Here is a 24821-nt window from a genome sequence, read left to right as displayed (position 1 = left end):
TGGAACTGGGTAACAAGCAGAGGTTGCAACAGTTTGGAGGGTTCAGAAGAAGACAGGAAGATGTGGGAAAGTTTGGAATTTCCTAGAGACTTGTTGAATGGTTTTGACCAAAATGCTCATAGTGATATGAACAATAAAACCCAGGCTGAGGTGATCTCAGATGGAGATGAGGAACTTGTTGGGAACTAGAGCAAAGGTCACTGTTGCTATGCAGGGAGACTGATGGCATTTTGCCCTGCCCTAGAGATCTGTGGAACTTTGAACTTAAGGGAAATAATTTAGGGTATCTGGTTGGAGAAATTTCTAAGCAGCAAAGCATTCAAGAGGAAGCAGAGCATAAGAGTTTGAAAAATTTGCGGCCTGATGATGCACTAGGAAAGAAAAACTCATTTTCTGGGGAGAAATTCAAGCTGGCAGCAGAAGTTTGCATAAGTAGTGAGGAGCCAAATGCTAATCACCAAGACAATGGGGAAAATGTCTCCAGAGCATGTCAGATACCTTTGCAGCAGCCCCTTCCATCACAGGCCTGGAGGCCTAGGAGGAAAAAATGGTTTCCTGGGCTGTATCCAGGGCCTCCCTGCTGTGTGAAGCCTCAGGACTTGATGTCCTGCATCCTAGACACTTCAGCTGTGGCTTCAGAGGGTACAAGCCCCAAATCTTGGCAGCTTCTATGTGGTGTTGAGCCTTTAGGGTCACAGAGGTCAAGAACTGAGGTTTGGGAACCTCCACTTAGATTTCAGAGGGTGTATGGAAACACCTAGCTGTCCAGGCAGAAGTTTCCTGCAAAGGCAAGGCCCTCATGGAGAACCTCTGCTGGGGCAGCGCAGAAGGGAAATGTGGGGTTGGAGCCCCCACAAAGAGTTCCCACTGGGGTACTGCCTAGGGGAGCTGTGAGAAGAGGGCCACTGTCCTCCAGACCCCAGAATGGTAGATCCACTGACAGATTGCACCATGCACCTGGAAAAGCCACAGACATTCAATGCCAGTCTGTGAAAGCAGCCAGGAGAGGGACTGTACCCTGTAAAGCCACAGGGGCAGAGCTGCCAAAGGCTGTGGGAGCCCACCTTTTGCATCAGTGTGCCCTGGATGTGAGACATGGAGTCAAACGAGATCATTTTGGAACTGTAAGGTTTAATGACTGCACTATTGGATTTTGGACTTGCATGGGGCTTGCAGACTCTTTGTTTTGGCCAATTTTTCCCATTTGGAATGGGTATATTTACCCAATGCCTGTACCCCCATTGCATCTAGGAAGTAACTAAATTGCTTTTGATTTTACAGGTTCATAGGTTGAAGGGACTTGCTTTGTCTCAGATGAGACTTTTGACTTGGACTTTTGAGTTAATGCTGGAGTGAGTTAAGACTTTGGGGGACTATTGGAAGGGCATGATTACATTTTGAATTGTAAGAACATAAGATTTGGGAGCGGCCAGGGGCAGAATGATATTGTTTGGCTGTGTTTCCACTCAAATCTCATCTTGTTGTGAAAGGGACCTGGTGGGAGGTAATTGAATCATGGGAGTTGTTACCTCCAAACTGTTCTTGTGATAGTGAGTGAGTTCTCACAAAATCTGATGGTTTTATAAGGGGCTTTCCCCCATTTCATGCTGCACTTCTCTCTTGATGGCCATCATGTAACACGTGTCTTTGCTTCTCCTTCACCTTCTGCCATGATTGTGAGGCTTCCCCAGCCATGTGGAACTGAGTCTGTTAAACCTGTTTTCCTTTATAAATGACCCAGTCTTTGGTATTTCTTTATAGCAGTAGGAAAATGAACTAATACAAGGAATATGTGTATGTGTGTGTGTGTGCACATGTGCATGTGTAAAAACAGTGCTGGTATAAATCTTAAAAAAACGCTATCTCAGAGGAAAGGGATAGCAGGTAGAGAAGCTAAATTCTTTGAATATGTCTTGTTTTGGAATTTGACTAGAGGAAAGGGACAGCAGGTAGAGAAGCTAAAATTCTTTGAATATGTCTTGTTTTGGAATTTGATTTGGGACATGTAAATATTTTTACATAGTTGCAAAACAAAACCACCATTAAAACCATTCATAAAAATAGAAGGCAAAATAGAGCAAATTTCATGATGTATGCATTTGATGTCATACCACACAAAGAGAAACTATTTAAAGTGATTTCCAAATATGGTAATTACAGTATACATTCCAAGTGGGATATAATGTCAGGACCAAAAAAAAACAACCAACCAAACAAACAAAAAAAAGCCAAACCAACCTCCCAAACCCCCAAGCCCTTCCCACCAAAAACCTGCTAAAGATCTTAAACAGTTTTCAGCAATTACCTTTTTGGTGATAGTGTTGGCATTCTTATTTGGAGGCTATTTGTGTGTGAGTAGAAAGCAAATCAGTAATGATGCTGGTGTCATTGAGAACCAGAATTTTCTGTATGGGAGAAAAAAGAATAGAAGTAAGGTTAATCAATTTTAGTAAAAAGCCTATATCCAGAATCTGGATTAGAAGCTAGCAGTGTGAATTAAGAAGTGTTTTATCTTAATTTTTAGAAATTCCCTAGACTTTTTTTTTTCTTTTGAGACAGAGTCTCACTCTATTGCCCAGGCTGAAGGGCAGTAGTGTGATCTCAGCTCACTGCAACCTCTGCCTCCCAGGTTCAAGCGATTATCCTGCCTCAGCCTCCCAAGTAGCTGAGATTACAGGCGTGCACCACCACATCCAGCTAATTTTTGTATTTTTAGTAGAGACAGGGTTTCACCATGTTGGCAAGGCTGGTCTCAAACTCCTGACCTCGGGTGATCTGCCTGTCTCAGCCTCCCAAAGTGCTGGGATTACAGGCGTGAGCCAACATGCCCAGTCAGAAATTTCCTAGCTTTATAAAAGGCCTAGTAACAATGAATCACTATTAATTAGCACCCTTTGAACCCGGATTGTGGTCTCTACATATAATTTCCCACAAAAAGGAACCAGGGCTCTTGAGAAGAATTAATACAGATTCTGCAGTCAAGGAAAATGCAGGATGTGTCTAGAACTTGTCATAATATCAGAGAAACCTGTTGGAGATTATTATAGGCACATTCAAAGAACCAAGGAGGAGAACAGGCAAAGCTAAGCTATCACAACAAAAAGTAAACTCATGATTGCTTGGGGCCCAGATTTGGAGAAGGGTAAGTGATTGCAAAAGGATATAAGACAAAAACCTACTGTTTTTCTTCTTGGGTGAACCTGAACCTGAACCTGAAATTAAGGTTGATGAGTTTTGGAGAGCTTTGTGATAAGGTAGGCAGGTGACCACCAGAGACTTCCTTGAAAGGTCAGCTGGGGCAGATCCCAGGCACAGGAAGCCAAGATGGAAACTGCCCTTTCTAGTTGTTGCCTCTACTCTGCCCTCCTCCTAGATGATCTGTGGTTGTTTTCATTTTTCTGAGCTTCTGACTCATATTGTGAATGGCCCACTTGACCTCTGCATTGGGTGTCTTATAGGCATTCAGTGTTTCCAAATCTCAAGCTGATTTCTTGACCTCTCACCTGCAGCCTACGCATTAACATTACTTTAGGCTTTTCCGTCTCTGGGAAACTACCACCTTCTGATCAGTGGCTGAAGTCAGAACATGGAGTCTCCTTGACTTTTCCCTCCTCTACTGCTCCCAACCCCCAACCCATCAGCAAGATCTGTCTGCTGTACCTTTGAAGAAGGTCTTAAATTGCCCTCTTGCCTCTTGGTTCACCAGGACTGCTCTGTGCAAACTGCCACATATCTCCTTCACATTGTCAATGAAAAGAGTCAAACTCTGTAAAATATTTGAAGAGATTTATTCTGAGCCAAATATGAGTGACCATGGCCCCTGACACAGCCCTCAGGAGGTCCTGAGAACATGTGCCCAAGGTGGTCAGGGCACAGCTTGGTTTTATACATTTTAGGGCAGCATGAGACATCAATCAAATACATTAAAGAAATACATTGGTTTGATCCAGAAGGGCGGAACAACTCAAAGCAGGGGCTTCCAGACTATAGGTGAATTTAAACATTTTCTGGTTGACAATTGGTTGAGTTTATCTAAAGACCTGGGATCACAGAAAGGAAATGTTCAGGTTAAGATAAAAGATTGTGAAGACCAAGGTTCTTTTGAAGTCTTATGGTGGCTGCCCTTTAGAGATAACAGATGACAAATGTTTCCTATTCAGATCTTTAGAAGGTGCTAGACTTTTAGTTAATCTCTTTAGGATTGGGAGGGTCTTGAAGAAAAAGAACCAGCTAGGTTAATAGAGATTCTTTATAGATGCAAATTTTCCCCCACAAAGGACAGCTTTGCAGGGCCATTTCAAGATATGGCAAAGAAACATGTTTTGGGGTAAAATATTTTGATTTTCTTCCTTGTCTCATAATGTTATGCCAGAGTCAGGTTGAAAAGTAAGTCATCCTATATAGGGTTAAATTAAACCCATCTGATGAGAATTTATGATTTGTAGAACATGACTCCCCAGACCCTTGAGACAGAAATTTGGGCAAGATAAAAAAAATCAGAGGATAGTCCTCAGGATCACCACAATGTCTTTCAGACTCACTCCTCTGAGATCCACCTTCCATATAGCAGCCGGAGGGACGTTACTCAACCAACCAGATCTTATCACTTCAGACAGTGGCTTCCCCTTGCACTTCCTGATTAAAATCCTGAATGTGGCTGGGTGCAGTGGCTCATGCCTGTAATCCCAGCGCTTTTATGAGGCCAAGGTGTGTGGATCATAAGGTCAGGAGTTCAAGACCAGCCTGGCCAAGATGGCGAAACCCCATCTCTACTAAAAATACAAAAATTGGGCCTGGCATGGTGGCTCACGTCTGTAATCCTAGCACTTTGGGAGGCCGAGGCGGGCAGATCGCAAGTTGAGGGGATCGACACCATCCTGGTTAACCCGGTGAAACCCCATCTCTACTAAAAATACAAAAAATTAGCCGGGTGTGGTGGCACGTGCCTGTAGTCCCAGCTACTCGGGAGGCTGAGGCAGGAGAATCACTTGAACCTGGGAGGTGGAGGTTGCAGTGAGTCAAGATCGCACCACTGCATTCCAGCCTGGGTGACAAAGTGAGACTCCATCTCAAATAAATAAATAAATAAAAATAAAATCCTGAATGTGCCTTGCCAGGCCCTGCAGATGTCCCATCCCCCTGGAGTTATCTTATGCCACTCTCTTCTCTTTTGTTTTCTTGAAAATGCCTATCTCTTCATTTGCCAAAAGGCCTTTGTTCCTAGTCCTGTACTTGGAATGCTCCCAATCTCTGCTGCAGCCCTGGCCCCAGCATAGCCCTGCTTTCCAACTCCATTGACCCCCCAGGACCCAGTGTGGATTCCAGGTCCTCAGCAATGCCTTCTCTCCTCTCTCCAACCCCCAGTATTAGTCAGGGCTCCCTGCTATCCTTGGACATCACCCTAAGCACCCTTCTTACCTAGTTCTCTCTTCTGCCTGTAATTATATTAGGTTGACACAAACGTAATTGCATTAAAAGTAATGCAGAAACTACAATTACTTTTGCATCAACCTAATACATTTACTTACAGGTTTACTTGTTAATGCTTGTCACCCCATGAAACTGTGGGTCCACGGGGGCAGGATCCTATTGGTTTTGTTACCTACCACTTCATCCTTCACTGAGGAGCTCAGTAAATATTTGTTAAGTGAATGAATGGATTCATTCACACTGCTGATATCATATCAGCCCTTTTGTTAGACGCCTTTAAAAACCTCCAGTCTCCTATAAGGTTCTATCTTCCTTATTCCAAATTGCTTCATACTTTGCTTTATTTTTTTTGGCGACTGAGTCTTGCTCTGTCACCCAGGCTGGAGTGCAGTGGTATGATCTAGGCTCACTGCAACCTTTGCCTCCTGGGTTCAAGCGATCCTCCTGCCTCAACCTCCCAAGTACCTGGGACTACAGGTGTGTGCCATCATTCTTGGCTAATTTTTGTGTTTTTAGTAGAGACAGGGCTTTGCCATGTGGGCCAGGCTGGTCTCAAACTCCTGGCCTCAAGTGATCCTCCCACGTGGGTCTCCCAACGTGCTGGGATTACAGGCGTGAGCCACCGTGCCTGGCCCATACTTGCTTTCAGTTTATTTTTTGCATCGCATACTTTCACTCCACACCCTATTGCTAGTTTCATCTCAGTGTAGCCACATTTCTCTTGGCCTCTGGAGCTCTATTTTCCATACTAAAATCTTTATCATCCTTTAAAGTTCAGCTCCAACTTCACTTTTTTGGTGCCGTCTTTCCTTCTAGAAGTCTGTAACATTTGCTTGTAACACTCTTGAGCTCATGTTTCTTTCCGCCTCATAGTAAATCAGGTGCTTTAATATCTCCCTTTACCACTAAATTGAAAGAATAAAAATCTCTTAGTTGTTGTGATATTCGTCTAAGTTTGTAGCTCATAGGAGTTGCCAGAGAAAGATATGTTTGTCAAATTAATAAAAGCTTCCTTTAGTTAAAATACCGTCCTCTGCAGTTACAAGATTCCATCTCCTGGATCTTTTAAAGCATTTGTATTTGTCAGTATAAAGCATTCACAAAAGGATTCACTTTAAACCTTGCTGTGGACTGATCCCGCTGGGGATTTTCTATTAATCATTTAGTATTGGGTATCTGGTGACGACAGTTGTAGGGAAAAGCAATGGGAGCAGAGAAGCAAAATCCCGCCCCAGGCACATGATGGTCTTTGCACAGCCTGGTCTTTGAGTTATCGTCTTTGTAAATGGATATGGTGGCACAATTTCAGTGCCAAAAAGATAGACTGTTTTCATTTATTTTACATTATACGTTAGGACCTAAATATAAATATTCCAGCTATTCATCTCAGCATGATTTGGTTGTGGAAACATAATCGGAATTGTCTAAGAGACGCAGGCGGTGTCTATTTTGGTCCTGGCACAGGAAACTCAGCCTTTGTCCATTTTTACAGTTTGATTTATGGGAGGTTAAAAATTCATAATGCAGCAGCTAACCTCCAGCAAATATTGTTTTTTGCATGAGCCAATTCAAACACTCCCTCATCTCAGATTTCCTGTTTAAACGGTCTAGAAATGCGGAGTTTAGCTGCTGCACACCAGCTTAAACTACTGAAAATCAGCCAGCCTTTGCCCTGTGGGGATCAGGAGGGGCTCAGCCCAGAAGACAAAGAGAGGGGCTAGGGAGCCATCCATCCACCTCTCAGGCACAGTTTCTATGTCAGCTGCCTGATGCTTGCTATTTTACTTAATCTTCCAGTAATCTCATGACATAGACCCCATTAGCTTTACTTCTCAGAAGCAGGAACTGAGACAGGTTAAGCAACCTGCCTGAGCTTGCAGCGCTGGTGAATGGCCAAATGGCTTGGCCTGCCTGTCAGGCTGTATGTGGGGCTTCCTGCTGCAGACAGCAAGCTGCAGGATGGTGCGATGTCTGCAGCTTGCTGCTGGCTGTCCTGCTGCCTAGAGGCAGCAATGCAGAGAATTCATATTTGCATTTCAAATCAACTCACAGACCCCTAGTGAAAGTGGGGGGTTTTCATTTTCTTCTGGGCAACAACACAGAGCTGCCCTGTGCTTTATGAAGTGTGGACACATCAGAGCATCCTATAGTCAAAGCGTGGGCTACACATCTAGCTGTGCCAGGGGACAGGTAAACCCCCCTTTCCCTGCAGACACTGCTATGGATGCCTCACTGTCCCTTCTACCTCCCCAGGCTCTCAAAGGCCCTATGGACGGCTCTGGCCCACAGAAGCTTCTGATTGTTTGAAAGGAGCATCAGGGCCTAAAGACTGCTCCGTGGGTGCTGCTGCAGGGTGCGGCTGTTCCAGGACTCAGGGCTTGTCAGGATCCCACGTGTGTGAGTGCAGGCCCCAGAGACTCCACACTAATTGCACCTGCTCAAAACTCTCTCCTAACTAACTGGACCACAGAGGCCATGAGATAAAGAGACCCTGGCCTGGGCCAAGAAAAACACCAATGTAAACAGACAGGGAGACCAGGATGGAGGAAGCACGAAGGTGGCAGAAGGACACCCGTGAGGTCTGCTTGGCAGTGCTGGGCTAAGTCAGGAGATGGAAGTGTTGTGCTGGCAATGCCATGGCCTGGGGATTTGAGGAAGCCTCTCCAGGATCTTTATCAGTACGCAGATTTCATGGCTGACCTAGAGCTACCTGAGCAGGCCGGATTCATACTCTATCACTTGCCATTAAAATATCCCAAAAACAGGCCGGGCATGGTGGCTCATGCCTGTAATCCCAGCACTTTAAGAGGCTGAGGTGGGAGGATCACCTGAGGTCAGGAGTTCGAGACCAGCCTGGCCAATATGGTGAAACCCATCTCTTCCGAAAAATACAAAAATTAGCTGGGGATGGTGGTGGCCACCTGTAATCCCAGCTACTTGGGAGGCTGAGGCAGGAGAATCGCTTGAACCCAGGAGGCAGAGGCTGCAGTGAGCAGGAACTGAAATCATGCCATTGCACTCCAGCCTGGGCGACAAGAGCGAAACTCCGTCTCAAAAAAAAAAAAAAAAAAAAATCCGGAAAATAAAAATATCTAACAGCTTGGAAAATTAGGGCCAATGTTGGCCTAGAGTTTAGGATGACTATTTGTATATTTTAGCAGAGTTTGGGTTTAATTGAGGAACACAGGGAATTCCCCCAAGTCCACTGCATGAGATCAGCATAGCAGGTCCCAGAGAAGGGGGGAAAAGACTTTGACCCCCTGGGTGATCCTTGTTTGAGTCCACATTAATCAGAAAACAAAGCGGACACCCTCTCACTGCACAAGGACTATCTTTGAAGCTATCAGTGGTGTTCCTACTTTCATCTACCTTTATTCCTCCTCTATATCTTTGAGCTCTAGTTCTCAACATGGTGGTGGGTGGGGGAAGGTCACTTGGCCACCTACATGTCGACAGGGTAGTTCAAGGGAGGTTGTAATTCATCAAAACTTCTCTGGATAGAACAAACATTTAATCCACAGGGGGAGGAACACTCACCATATACTAGGCAAGACCAACACACTGCATGGGATTTTTTAAAGGAAAAAGATAAAAATTCACATATATTTAGACAAAAGAGAAAAGAGGGCAGATTATTTAAAAACAAACAAAAATTAATCTGACATCAGACATTTCTTCTGCAAAAGCCAGGGGATGATGCCCCCAAATTCACACACTTCTAAGAGGTAAAAGTTGAGTCAAAATTAGGTACAAAGACTATCATACCCAGCCACACTTTTACAACACAAGGTCATCCTTGGTTACATTGGGGATTAGAAAATGACCATTCACATTCTCTTTTATAATTAGTTAAGAGATATTCTAGCCAACATAAAATCAGTCAATATAAAGAATTAATTACCAAAAAACAGCACCTTACTTAGTCACCCCTTTAGTTAATAAACATTTATTGAATGGTTGCAAGGTGCCAAGGCATTGTGCTAGTAAGCAAAATTTTGAACAAAACCAGAAAGGTCCATGCCCTTGTGAAGCCCACAGTCCAAGGGACAAGAGGGAAATAAACAGGCAAACACCTACCAGGGGACAGGTAACATAGTGGCATGGTGCATGGTGGCATGGTGACAGGGTGAGATGGTGGTGTGGTAACTTGATAACATAGTTGAGTATGACAGGTTGCATCATGACACAGTGGTACAGTAAGTAACATCTCACCATATCATGGTGAGATGGTGGCATGGTGATGTGGCATGGTGATATGGTGATGTGACATGATAGCATTGTGGCATGATGTGGTGATATGGTGGCGTGGTGATATGGTGTCATGGTGATGTTGTGACATGGTGACATGGTGGTCTCATGGCACAGTGGCATAATGATGTGATATGGTGGCATGATGGTGTGTGACATGGTGATATGGCATGATGTGGCATGGTAACATGGTGGCATGATGATGTGGTGGCATGGTGGTGTGGTGAGGTGACATGGGGACATTGCAACGTGGTGGTGGCATGATGTCATGGTGGTATGGTGGCATGGTGGTGAGCTGATGTGTGGCATAGTGACATGGTGGAATGATGGCATGATGGCATGGTAGCATGGTGACATGATGGCATGGGTGGCATGGTGGTGTGGTGACATGGTGGTGTGGTAATGGGGTAGCATGGTGGTATAAGGGCATAGTGGCATGGTGGCTTTAGGGCATGGTGGCTTGGTAACATGGTAGGTATGGTGATTCTAAAGAACAAAGCCCAGTTCAGGGTGGCCTGAACACAGGGTAGGTGAGAACTGAAATGGATCGAACACAGAGACCACACAGCACCACAGCCCATGAGGCCTAGGCAGAGGCTGTGTGGTCTTGATCACTAAGGCTCCGCCACTTCTTAGCTCAGCATCTGGCTCATAGTATAGATCCTCAATAAATATTTATTGGATGAATAAATGAGTTACATATGGCCTAAAAAGAGAAAAAAAATCTCAAATAATTTTTACTTTATTAAAAATAGCAATGATAATATATGTCGATCAAGTCTATAATGTGAAAGTAAATTAACAAAGACTAGGAAATAATCAAGTGCATAGGAAGAGATAAAGTGTAATAAATTTTAAGACTTATGTAAAAAGGTGCCAAAATAATTGCTTTATTCTTGACTTAGATAATTAGAGAACACATTTAAATAGTTATTTAAAAATTAAAAGTATTCATTGGTATAATTTTTTAAAATACCATCGTACAAATAACATGAATATAAAAGAAAGCTACAGTAAAGTGTAAAATGGAAAGCCTAACAAAGCAAGATGAGAGGCATAAGGGTCAAGCATTTTCGTTATGATGATAAATGTTGGCAGTTTAAATTCTGCTATATCAAAGCAAAGTCTTATAATATGAAGCAAAAATAGAAGGATATGATACAAGAAATAAATATTAAGGAGAGCTCTTTTACAATTTAAAATAAAAGACTGGGGAAAGATAGACAGGAAAGTTCACATGACAGAGAAAACGATTATTTCAATATTAAGAAAATGTAGGCATCAACTCAAGGAGCCTTAAAGTGGCAATAAAAGTCATGTTGTGTTATGAAAGGTATTAGCAGTAAAAATGGTCCTTAGCCTTCATATGCTGAGAAACACAGTACTGGCATTGTATATTCATATTTTAAAAGTCAAGAAGAAATGATCAAAATACAACTATTAGGGAGAGTTTATCAGTACCACTAATCTATGGTAGATCAGGAAACAATGAAAAGAGAATTAGTTGCATATGGCTGCCATAACAAACTGTCAGAAATGTGATGGTTTAAAACAACACATATTGACTGTCTCACAGTTATGCAGGTCAGAAGGCTGTAATCAGTTTCACTGGGCCGACATGGAGATGTCAGTAGGGCCTCACCGCCTCCAGAGGCTCTAGAGAAGACCTGTTTTCTTGCCCTTTCTTGCCTTTTCTAGCTTGGAGCTGCATTCCTTACATTCCCTGTCTCCTGGCCCCTCCCTCCACCTTCAAAGCCAGCGGCACAGCATCCAGCTTCAGTGGTCACAAGGCCTTCTTCTGTATCAAATCTCTCGCTGCCTCCCTCTTGTAAGGATACTTGTGATTTGCATTTAGGGCATACCTGGACAATCCAGGTGAGAAAAGAAAAATAGCTGAGAGCAGTCTGAACGATGTGGGCAGAACTTAGCAGGCTCAGAGAGACTTGAGCATAGGGCTTCAGTCTCACCCAGCCCTTCCACACCTATGCTGGGGGCAATTGTTTAAAAGCATTTCAGACCAGCTGTCTCACCCATATATCCTGTTCCTGGAATTAGTGATACGACAATGTATAGCCATTCAATAGACTAGGTTATTTTAATGTAAATCCTTGGTAAACAGCTTAGGAACTGCCTCTCCTTCTTTTCTTTAAAATCCCACTTGTAACTGCTATTAATTAGAATGTAGATTCAGGGCAATTTGGATCTATGCTCCTGGGTTGCAGTCCTCAAATTTGGCCCAAATAAACTCTCTACTTTTATTAATTTTGCCTCATTTTTTTTTTTCCTTTAAGTTGATTCAGGATAATCTTCCCATCTCAAGACTGTCAATCACATCTGCAAAGTCTTGTCCTATAAAGTAATATCCAAAGGTTTGAGGGATTAGGACCTGTATATCTTGAGAGGCCACTGTTCAGCCTATCACAATGATAACGTAAGACTTAGAAAAGATAAAGATAAAGCTCGTACTAATAGAGCTACTAATTTTTGAATGTCCATGGAACATTTACAAAAGTTGCATATATTTGCCTCTATAAAATCCTCAAAGCAAAACTTGCTATTTGTGAACATAATTTTCTAAAATTCAAGATTTATAATAAACATTTAGAAAGAATAACCCAATTAGTTAAGATATAACAAATAAAATAAAAGCCCTCTCAGATAACTAATAGGATATCAAATATTATTTCAGATTATTTAGAAAATTATTAAAAAGGAAGATACTAGATAACTAAGGCTTTCCAAGGTATCTGGAGAGGTTAATTATTAACCCTAAATTCTTTCATTTCCAAATTAAGAAGAAAATAAATATATGTTATCATTCAATGTAGGGAATTAGAAAGAACACAATATAGATGAAATCAGAAATTAATGAATTATAAGGTGATAGGATTAATAAGTGAAACAAAAAATGATTTATTTGCAAAGACAATAAATACCTCTGCCCAGTGTAGTCAAGGAATAGAAAAACTGTAGAAAAATAAACTTAGTGAAGGTCTTCATTTCTCATTCCTATCAACACATTACAATGTTACTTTGGAGGCTCTGGACAGAAGACAAAAACAAGTAATATACATTTGATATGAAGAAGATAGAAGTATTACTATTTGCAGCCAGTATGATTGTATATAAACACCCCAGACTGTCAATCAAAATAACATATGGATTGTTGATAGAATTCAGTGGCTGATTCTGAAAGTAATATATAAAAAATCAGGTCTTTATAATGTCTATAACCACTTGGAAAGCATAAAAATAATTATAGATACTATTATTACACACCAAAAAATAAGTAATACCAATATTTACATAACATGTCTTGGATGATAAGACTATTTTGTATGATTAAATTTCCCAACTTACATAATTAAAATAATACCAAACAAAGTCTCTATACTATTTTTGGGAAAACGTGTTAAAATAAATCCAAAGTTCATGTGGAAGAAAAAAGTGTTGAGAATAAATTTTAAATGTTTTGAAAGAAAGTATTATGAGGGGAAATGACTTTTCCAAATATTAAGAATGCTGTAAAGCTGTGTTGGTTTTTAGTTCATATAGCCCTATTATTAGAGAAGGATTTTGAATATATGATGAAGCTGGCAAAGGCAAATAGTATGAGAAGTCATGGATTATTTAATGGAAAATGTGGACACTGCTAGTTAGAGGGAAATGTGTTGGCTAATGAAATATGTGGTGAAGCGACTTCCTAGAATATGTTAACTGGGTATGCAGGGGGTTTATTAAAGTCCTGATAAGTCACAAGTTCACAAAGAATATATACTCCTTGATCCATAGAAGAGGTGGCCTGTAGATGTTCCAAGAGAAACCACTGTAGCCTATTTTCTAAAATAATTGCACACACCCTACCATACCATAGAGACTCAGCCACAGAGAGAACCAACACCACATACCCATCCTGTTTTCTCAATCCCGAACAGAAGACCAAGAATCACCAGGCAGAGGAGGAGACCTAAAGTCCGTGCAAGAAAAATAAAATCTTAAGACCCCAAAGTCACTATGCCAGAGGCAAAAAGTTCAGCCTGCAAATTGATTGACACAAAACAAAACAAAACACACACAACAGAAACAAACAAAACCTGCCTTTCTTTGTTCCCAAACAGAGAGCTGTAATTTCACAAGCTAACTTTATCTTAGGTAAAATGTAGATTTGCTGAGCTTGAGAGGAATGCATTATTGACTTTTCCCCCTACTCTCTTTTTATGTAAAATGTCGATGCAGTGAGCACTAATCAGAGCCTCACAAGAATGTAACTGCTTGCCTCATTGCCTGCCCTCCTTTTTTTTTTTCTTTCCTCCTTTCACTCCTGTCTGCTCTTTTGCCTTTAAATATCAATGTTCATGAAACTCTTCGGATAAAGCACAGGCCACAGATCCTACTGTAACTTGTGTTTTTTTTCCTGGGTGCATCCTCAACTTTGGCAAAATAAACCTCTAAATTGATTGACATTTGTCTCAGATACCTTTTGATTTCTAGCTCAAACAAGAAAGACCTGAACAAAGAAACAGAAAAAAATATAAACAGAAAAAATATGGTAATTTGGGATACAGAAAATATCTAAGAATAATATTCCAATTAATAGAGAGATGTAAAATTTTTAGTACATAAACCAAGAACAAAATATTCTGAAAAAGAAAGAAATGGAAAAGAACAACTATTTGAGATTAAAAAATAAAGAGAGTCAGGAAAATTTTTCCCAAACATAAAAAGATGAAAAAAATGAGAGATATGATGGGACATAAGGGTGACAGAAAAAGAAAACAGAGAAAACAGTGGAATCATCAGATAAAAAACAGAAATGATTGAAATTGATGAAGATAAAACTTCACGCAAAAAGAACCTGCTCCACAATGAATTATAAATGACCCATCCCTAAGTGAATCTTACAGCCTCTGTGATCATGTTTCCCTTTGAATTGAATTCTAGAAAGTATAGAAGTTGTTTCAAGCTTATGTCTAGAAAGGTGCTCAGGGACTGAACATTTTCATACTGCGCTTAATTATCTATTTTCAGCTTGTTACCACCACCGCTGCACCTCCACCACCATCACATCACTGCTACCAGTACCATCACCACCATTACCACCACCATCAACACCATAACCACCACCACCACAACCACCACCACCACCACCACCATCACCATCACATCACTACCATTACCACCACCATTCACCTTCACCACCAACATAATCACCACCACCACCATCACCATCACATCACTACCATTACCACCACCATTCACCTTCACCACCAACAGAATCACCACTACCACCGTCACCACCAAAACCACCACTGTCACTACCACCGTCACCACCATCACCACCCACCACCGCCACCACCATAACCATTATCACCCACCACCACCACCACCATCACCACCAACAGCATCACCACTATAACCACCACTGTCACTACCACTGTCACCATCATCACCATCATTACCACCACTGTTACCACCATCATCACCGCTACTACCCACCACCATCACCCTCACCTTTACCACCATCACTATAGGCATCTAAGGCTGGGAACTACATTTCCCAGAATCCCATTCCTTGTGCAGATTTGCTTTAGAGTTTCTACTTACATAAGATGAGGAAAGTGGAATTGATAGTTGCCAGGTCTGAGCCTAGGCTTTAGGAAGCATCATGCATTTCCATTTGCCAGCCTGTGGTCTGCCTTCACTATGAAAAGAACATGCCCCAACTGGCCTCTCTGGTCCCAGGAGGGTAAGAGACTCGTGGAGCAGAGCCAGCAGGGTCTGCAGTGAGAGAGGCCCCCAGCTGACTCGTAGGCTTATGAGTGCAAAGGGAGTGCTGCAGTTGTCAGCCACGGAGATTTTGTCTTTGTCCATTATGCAGCACTTTTGCAGTACTAGTTGAATAATACAAGTGCACTGACCTCATCTTACTTTTCCTATCCTCGTTTTCCATTGTTCCCACAATTTTCTTCTCTTGCTTTTAAAAATTCTACTTTAATACATATATAGTAGTGAGAAGCCTCAAACACTTTTCAGAATAGGTGAAGCACAAATAAGAATGCCCAGAAAATATTTTGGAGAATGCTACTTTATCCCTTTTTAATTCCATGCATGTTTCCTATTATTTGTAAATGGTATCATGTGACGGTTCTTAATATTAGTTTGGAATGTAGCTGTTAAGGAGAAATCTAGGATAAAGAAGTCACATGAGAATAATGTCCAATCACTTCTGCCATGGAGGGAGGAAGAATTTTGAAGCCAAATAGAATATTATGATCAGGTGATATATATTAAAATAATGCAAATAAGCTAATGGCTGAGTTGAGAGTAATCATTGGCACATAGATTTGTCTCATTCTTCTTTTTTCTTTGAAGAATCCTGTGCTTGTATCTTTTTTACATCAAGGATTTTCTTCCGCTTTATTCTTCTCCAACTCCTTTATTGTTTTAAGATTCATTGCAGTTATAAATTCTGAAAGAAGAAATCTCAAAGTCACAACATAATTAAATCTTAAGCAGAATTATGTGATAAATTATTACAATTATCTTCATTTTATAGGCCAAAGTGCTAGTATGCTTCAGAATGCTTTTTATGTATTGTCCCTCATTCTCCAAATTTAACTTTTTATAGCTTTCTATAAATGAGATTGTAACATCTCTAATGTTCACTGATCTGAAAACACAGCATCAATTGATAATGATAAAAGAAGAAAATCAATCACCACCAATACAAAATCCTAGGGGAATCAACCAAAGTGGAAAACTATATATTTTGTGCAGAGGCTTAAAAGAAGGGAAAATTATGGCTTTGTTAGCTCTTTTCTCCATTCTGCAAGCATAAAGCAGGTCTGTGTAATTTATTTTTGAGGCTACTCTGTAAGCCTATGCTGAGACGCAGTGAGTGCTTGCTGTGAAACGGTTCGTTAATTCTCCTCCTATTTTGCTGCATTGAAGCAGATGATGATTATTAACCTAGCAACATGGGGAAATAGGCAAATCACTCTGAGCCCCTGGGATGGGGAAACATCGCTAATTGTGTGTGGACAATCAGATTTTTCTCCCTATGTCATAAATGTAATGTTGTTCTTTCTCTTCATTTATCTAAGTCCTGTGCTGCAGTGGTGCATTTCAACATAAGGATGTTTGTGTCCTACTCTGAGCTCCTTTGTGATAGTATTTTTTAACACAGAGGGTCCCAACTTACCATGGTTTGACTTGTGATTTTTCAACTTTGCAATGCTACCCATACAACCATTCTGTTTTTGACTTTTAGAACAGAAGTCAATAAATTACATGAGATATTCAACACTTTATTATAAGATAGGCTTTGTGTGAGATGATTTTGCCCAACTGTTGGCTAAGGCATGTTTAAAGTAGGCTAGGCTAAGCTATAATTTTGGGTAGGTGAGGTGTATTGAGTGCATTTTCAACTTATGATATTCTCAACTTACAATGGGTTTATTAAGACATAACCCCGTTGTAAAAGGAGGAGGATCTGTATATGCAACTGGGAGGGTTTTTTACCCTGTCTTGAGGGCAGGCTGGTTTTGAGGACTGATTGAGGGAGGGGCAGATTCCACACGTGGAAGGTGAGGGGTGCACTAATGTGGAGGGTTAGATGATGGTCTCTGAGACAACGTTGAGTGGAGAGTAGAAGGTGCTAGCAACCTGCCCACTAAATCTTCTGTGCAAGCCTTGGGAGAATCAATGGCTTTATGCACAGGTGTCAACCTACTCAGCTCAGTTACTGGAGACAGCACTAAGCCCAGGCTGTACAGAGCAGGATCTGGGGTCTCTCAGCTTCAATTCTGCCAATGAATGTGGGACACATCTGGCTGGTCTGATATTCAGGATTGTGTCCAAAGGGCGAGGGTGCCTGCACTGAGGGACAGATGCGAGAGGGGACAGTCCCTGCTTCAGTCACATGGAGATATTCAACCAATTTTCTGTAATGGTATAGAAGAGAGCAAAGGAAAGGAGCTGGAGGCCGGTGACCCTGGGGTTGAGAAATTGTGCAGCAGGGCAATGACCACAGCAATGCAGCCAAGGCCTGGGCTGGCCAGAGGACAGAGTGACTTTCCTGGTTTTCTCTCGACCCTGTGAACTTGGCTGGGGCATGGGTGAGTCATGGTGAGTGAGCTCTGGAATTCTTTGATCCATCAGGGAAAGGAAGTGGGATTCTTGTAAAAGCAAGAAAAATGATCTTGCGGGATAAGAAAAAAGCTTAAACCATGTGATGATTTAAAACAAGGAATAAAGGAGATTTGACCTCATGTTTAAGCCAGGCTGAGGGAATGAGTTGTGTCTGCTACAGAGACCATATCTTTATGAAGTGCAGCAAAGCCTTCCACCTCCTTGTGCTTTTCTAATACATAGGAGTTCTAGGAATGTACTATAAAACACTCAAGTAACAGAAAGGTTGTGTCAGAAGAACGGTATTTGTTTAACGTCCTCATACGTGCAGAACAGGAGTCACATTCAAAGGAAGACTGAAGGCAAAGAAAGTCAGAGTGTGAAACAGCATGTTCATCGGAAATAGAATTTTATTTCTGAGAGGGAGCTTGGCTGGGGTTCGCCGGCAGGCAGAGTGACGGCAGTGAGAGACTGAGTTAGTTGACGATGGCTGCCTAACAAGTGATCACAAACTCAGCAGCTGAAAACAACAAAACAGCCCATCCTCATCATTTACAGATTCCGTATTTGTGAATTCTCCCCCTGCTGAAATTGATTAGTAACCTCAAAATCTATACCTGAGGTGCTTTTGTGCTCATTGGTGGATGTGCACAGAGCTTTGAAACATTTGAGTCACCCAAGGCGCACCTCCCACAGTTGAACAAAGCAACGCTCTGCCTTCTTGCTCCAGCTTGCACGCTGTAAACAACTGTCCTTTTCACAGTCTATTTAGTGCCATGGTTTGTCACCGATTTGTGTTTTTGATGGTGATTTCACTGTTTAAGATGGTCCCAAGCACAGCATGGAAGAGCCGTCTGGTGTTCCCAAGCATGAGAAGGCTGTGATGTGCTTCCTGGAGGAAATCCGTGTGTTAGAGAAGCTTCACACAGGCATGAGTTGTGGCGTTGTTGGCCATGAGTTGTTCAATGTTATGAATCAACAATATATATTAAATCAGGTGCCTGTCAATAGAAACACACATAAAACAAGGTTACGCATTGATTGGGTGACCAAAAAATGTTGTGACCAGAGACTCATAGGAACCTAACCCTGCATTCCCCATCGCAGCAATGGTATTTGCTAATTCAGTGTTCACGGTGACTTCACAGAACATAACTACGGTGTATAATGAGAATCGACCATGCATTTATCCTCTTGTGACTTCTGTGGGTCAGCAGACTGGGCATGGCTTAGTTGGGACCTCAGGTTCTTACAAGGTTGTGGTCAGATATCAGACAAGCTGCATGCCTCTTCCAAGCTCGTGTGGTTGTTGGCAGAATTCAGTCCCTTGTGGCTCTACACTGAGTCCTGTTTTCTAGCTGGCTGTAGCTGCAGCTGTTCTCAGCACCTAAAGGCTGTCTGCAGTTCCTTGCCACGTAGTGTTCTTGCAGGATAGCAGCTTATGTCTTCAAGTAATCTCACTCCAGTCAGCTGTGAGAGCATCTTCTACAGCAGCAACAAGGGACTGATTTCATGGAAGACAATTTTTCCATGGACCAGGGGTGGAGTGGGGGGCAGTCTCAGGATGATTCAAGCACATTACATTTATTGTGCATGTTCTATTATTATTACATTGTAATATATAATGAAATAATTCTGCAACTCACCATAATGCAGAATCAGTGGGAGCCTTAAGCTTGTTTTCCTACAACTAGATAGTCCCATCTGGGGGTGATGGGAGACAGTGACAGATCATCAGGCATTAGATTCTCATAAGGAGCACACAACCTAGATCCCTCACATGTGCAGTTCCCAGTGGGTTTTGTGCTCCTGTGAGAATCTAATGCTGCTGCTAATCTGACAGGAGGTGGAGCTCAGGTGGTAAGTGAGCAATGAGGAGCGGCTGTAAATACAGATGAAGCTTCACTCGCTCACCAGCCGCTCACCTGCTGCTGTGCAACCTGGTTCCTAACGGGTACTGGTCCATGGCCCCATGGTTGGGGACCCCTGTCCTACAGCATAACACAATCAGGAGGGTCACTTTCTACCACCTTGCATGTAACATTACCTTTAGTGAGGGGCATCCCATCACCTCTGACATACACCATTGGCTAGAATCAAGTCTCAGGTTCCACTCAAGGGGAAGGGTCACACAAGGCTTGACTCATGGGGGGATCACATTAAGATGCAGCCGCTGTAGAGACTGACCCCAAATCTTCCAGAAGACTCCATGCAAACCCAGGAAAGATGAGATGTCACTGGTCACTCAGGAAAGAGCTAATAATTTGGAAATTCATATCAACAGAGGATGAGTCATCAAGGCTGTGTCTTGGTGTAGAAAGGTTGCTGTGTGGGAGGTCTCCTGGGTCCTTGCCCCAGCTCTATCAGTACCTGTGAGAATATCACAGGGCCTCAATTTTGTCAGCTCTGCTTAATGGGCTGTGTGGTTAGAAACCCATGGATACGTGCACTGCAGACATTTCTAAATGAATAAAATGATGAGCTCAACGCATCACAGTTGGTCTACAAATCACTCAAACTGCGGAGCAAGTGCCCAGGGAGGCCCTGCTTCTTCCTATTTTCCTTTTGTTGAGAATTCTTCAGAGGGCCCCCATTTCATGATGCAAGTTTTAAGAGAATGAAAATCAAAACACCCAGAATTTTAGAAATAATTATATTCGCTGTTACCCAGGTCTAAAATTTGCCAGGAATCTCCATTATCCACACTAAGCACACCCACAATATGCACATCCCTGCCTGATAGGCCCATGGCCAGGGTTCTCAGCAACATCTGTTCTGCTGTGGGTCCTGTGGTTCAATAAGAATTGGGGTGAAGGGTGTGCGCAGGGTACCCAGAAGTGGTTCCATTATGGGCATACATGTTATCAGAGGTAACTCCATAATTATTTACATAATATCTCTGACAATCCATATAGTGCTACTGAGGCAGCTGTAAGCTACCCATGCTCCTCCTGGATCTAGGAATACAGAAAGGATTGGGTTTTCTGGTGTCTCCAAAGTGCATGAGCATGTGTGGCCTAATTAAGTTCCATTTGGGAGGAATACACATCAACAGGGCCTTTCTCTTTAAGAATTGTTTCAAGACCACAGTCCTTTGGTTTAAGAATGGCTTTGTTTGTCTTTTATTTGGAGTTCAAAAGCTGTTAGCCATTTGAGTTCCTGCCTCTTCCCTGGGCACTCAGACGCAGACTGCAGATGGCTGAACAAAGACCGGTTCTTGTGCCCCTGTGCCCCAGGCCGGATTTTCCCGGGCCCTTCCTCTAATACAGCATCTTACACTAACATTTGCTTTTTCAAAGCCATCTTTTCCGAACAAAGACTTCTTTCTATAGATGACTCCTAATAAGCCTCCCCTGCCCCCAAGGTTATTTGCTTCTAGCCCTTTACAGAAACATATCCCAAAGTTCTCAATTCAGCAAGAGGCAGGCAGCCTGGACCAGAGATTTTCCACCAGTCTCAGCCCTGACTGGTCGAATCAGGTTCTTTCTTTCAGATTCAACGTTATTTCTGTGTAAAACAAAGAGGCTGAGTTAGATGATCTCCAAGTTCCTTTTTTCTACTCTAAAATGCTAATGTGAGGTACGGGAATGCAGAATAACTGCTATGCCTAGCTCCCAGCACTCCCAGGGAGGAGCAGAAGTGCCTACTCGACATTCAGATTCCTGGGCCCCTGCCCAGACCAACTGGATTAGAATCTTGGGAGGTACAATCTGGGAATTTGTATTTATAGCAAGCCCCCCTAGGTGTTTCAGATATACAGATTTAGAAGCACTGGATGGCATTTGTTTAGGGCAGCATGTTTCTGCTTGCAAGAATAAGCAGTCCATTTAGAACAGCGAGAGAACACCTGCTTATGCTGCTGGTTAAACAGGCTCTGTCTTTTCTTTAGGAGACAGGTGTGTGGTGTTTGGCTCAGGAAGAAAACATAGCAAACAGCTATGGAAACAATGATCTCTTACTCAAGCAAATGTTTGCCTTCCCTTCCCCCCGACTTTTATCCCAACTTCAACCTCGGTGGTGAGCAAATACAAGTTTAGAAGGTGCAGAGGCACTAAAATGATGGCAATAGAAAAAGCAGTGGCCCTTCTTCGTTTTGACAGCTCCATCCTTTTTGCCAATCTCCCTGAAGGAGATTGAACCTCTCTGTTATTTAGTCTTATTTTATTTGGGGACTGGAAGATGGTCTTCCTAGTCATTTCCCTAGCTTTTTACCCATGAGTACACGCATCAAAACTTTATCAGGGAAGTAATAGGTGTCATTTGTCCCTGTTTTGAGGACTGATAGAGGCTCGGTGATCATCCTACCATAAGATATTGAAGGAAGGCAATCTCTGCCTCATTTTTCTGAAACCATTTCCAGCTGCACTCCTGCTGGCTTTTACCTGCTTAGATTAATGAACGGAATCTCGGGTTGCTGGCACTCTTTATTGTAGAGGAAATATAAATAATGAGAGGGTTCACCTGCAACCTGGCCCTGTGATGAAACAATAAGTGGTCAGTGCTGGGAGGCTGTGCAAAGAAAGGATTGTGCTGCTTTCTTCTCTAAAATTGTCCCGACATCCACTAACTCATCCAGGAGGACTCTGGTGTTCATAGCAGATCACCCTGAGACCTCAGTGTGGGTCATATTCTAGCCTAATAACTCAGGTGTTATTCTGAGGTCATTGTTTTGAGATAGGAATAATATAGGTTGGTCACAAGAGAATAAAACATTTCAGGCAGGAGTTTCACATGACTAGAGCCCATGGGCTGATAAGACCCTGAAAAACCAGGGTGTGGACCAAGCTGGATAAGAATGACTGGAACCAACATGGCACTGGATTTGACCTAGGTTTATCCTAGGATCTCATTATGTGCTCATTAACATACTGACCACACACCCACCAGCACCATGATGGTTCCGAGAACACCCATATTTGGTGTAAAAATGGGTGGCACCACAGTTCCAAGAAATCTTCACCTTTTTCCAAGAACTCTTCACCTTTTTCCAAGAACTTTCATGAATATTCCACCCCTTGATTAAAGAAATCCATAAAGGTAGCAGCCCAAAACTCCGTTTACTTAACTCTGAAGTACACCCACACCTCCCTTTTTAAAGTGTGTACTTTTCCCTTTGTGATAAATCTCCATACTTGCACTATTTTCTGACTTATCCTTGAATTCCTTCTCGTTAGGATGTCAAAAGCCTGGGTACTGGCTGGGGTCAAGGTCTCACCCATGTTCAGGGATCTCCCCCAGCCCACTGGTATCTGTATCTCCCAGGGAACAACTGAGCAATGATTCTCAGTGCATCCTCCCTGATATATGCGGGGCATGAATGCTGCCTCGTGTGGTGTGACATATTTGACTGACTTCCTAGCCGTGTTTAGCTGTTGGTTTTGCTTTGTTTTGTTTTATTTTATGTTTGTCCTCATGAGGAATGCTAAGAATGATGAGTGAACAGAAAGCAATTTAGTATCTAGATTAGATGAACTCAATGACATGAAAAGTTCCTATAAAGCTTCTCAAAAGGAGTCTTACGGTTTTTGTTTTTGTTTTTTGAAAGTGAGCTTGGAATATATTTTGCTTTGTCTTAATGAAATCCTCTCTTCCATACTGCTTTTTATGACAAAATCTTAGAGCTTCCAAAAGGCGGTGCCTGGCACAGCTTTAGAGCAGTTTTCCCAGGACAGCTCTCCCCTCCTCCTGCTTAGAAAGTTGACAGTGAGATGGGCTCAGCATTTTTCCACTCTGGGCTTGGACAGAGCATTGTCCTCCGAGATAAGGGATCCGAGATAAGGATCTAGGTTGGTGCTTGTGGGGACGGAGATGAGATTATGAGATAATATTGGGCCAGTGGACCCAGAAAGACCCAAATTTCAACCTTACTTTCTCTTTCCTCTCCTTAAGGTCTCCGAGAGAGGTACATGTCCAGAGAACAATTTCAGGGGAACATCATATCACTGTTGAAGCTCCAGCCTCATGCACTAAGTTCCAGTATAGTCTCTGCAGCTCAGAAGGGTTGGAGCACATGATGAACCAACTTTGATCCTAAAGATGAAGTCATAGAGTCCATTTCACCCTGAGGCCAACACAAAGTTGGTCCTGGGTGTCTGTCTCAGGACACCCAAAGGCCAGGAAAGTTCTTATATGAACCTCTAACCTTAGCCACATGAGGAGAAGACAAAGGGAGCTTAGAACAGCCCAGTAGAGAGAGAGTCTGGGAATCCAGCCAATCTACTCAAAGGAAAGCCTTTTAAGGAGAGAGACTCCATACTGTCTGCTTGACCTTTAACTTGCTGACCTTGGGGCTATGATCTGGGAGATGGGTTTGTTCATTTCACCTACCTCTGCATGTGCCAACTGTGTGGTGGGGGTAGGGTGCTGACAGAGAGAAGAGGGGAGAGAGGTTCGAGCCAACCATCTCTTCCTCCTGGTTCTTTCTCTCTGAGAGGCCAGTGGACTTCATACCTGGGGGTTGGATCAAGCAGGACTGTTGCTTTCCCTGCACTGCTTGCATGCGGAGCTAAATAATGTTTCAGGAGAGATCTATCCACTCCTTCATGGGGCAGCCTCTCCAGTCCTTACCAACACACCTCACATCCATAAGGGATCAGTGAATGCCTCTTGACGGTTCTGAAGAAAGCTTTCAAGTTGGCCATGCCTGCCAGTATGACTGCCTGATTAACATCTATGCAGGAGGAGGAAAAGAGTCCCCTCTGTTCCAGTATCCTCACAGTATCTCACAGACCTTCCAGGGAGAGTCACACAGGGTAACCCCCAGCACATGATAGCACAAGTTATGTGGTGCAATTCTTCTCAGTAAAAAGGATGCAGACTTGCTACTATTCTATAAAACCTACCCCATTATCCCCCGTAAAAAGTCATCAAATACATGTAAATGCATTTCACTCTGTAACCTCCATGTTTCTTATGACATCACTGGAACTAGCATATTTCCTTGAGAGCCTCAAAAGCTAAGTTATTTCAATACCAAATCTTTCCCACACCTCACTTCCCTGAAGATCCAAAGA

At 42.6% G+C, this 24821-nt stretch overlaps 1 long non-coding RNA gene across 1 annotated transcript in view; it reads right to left on the bottom strand.

Moving 5' to 3' along the window:
• The window catches only part of LOC129031300 (uncharacterized), a 35130-nt gene extending 19747 nt beyond the window's left edge, over positions 1 to 15383 (bottom strand). Inside the window, exons 1-2 of the long non-coding RNA XR_008501004.1 lie at positions 15283 to 15383; positions 2306 to 2405 (exon numbers count right to left, since the gene is read on the bottom strand). This is a non-coding gene — a long non-coding RNA (uncharacterized LOC129031300). The remainder of the gene's footprint in view (positions 1 to 2305; positions 2406 to 15282) is intronic.
• Positions 15384 to 24821: the final 9438 nt, after the last annotated feature.

Source organism: Pongo pygmaeus, chromosome 11, assembly GCF_028885625.2.
Source record: "Pongo pygmaeus isolate AG05252 chromosome 11, NHGRI_mPonPyg2-v2.0_pri, whole genome shotgun sequence".
Lineage (NCBI taxonomy): Eukaryota > Metazoa > Chordata > Mammalia > Primates > Hominidae > Pongo > Pongo pygmaeus.
The sequence above is the reverse complement of the archived record's forward strand: the minus strand, read 5'-3'. Positions and strand labels throughout refer to the sequence as shown.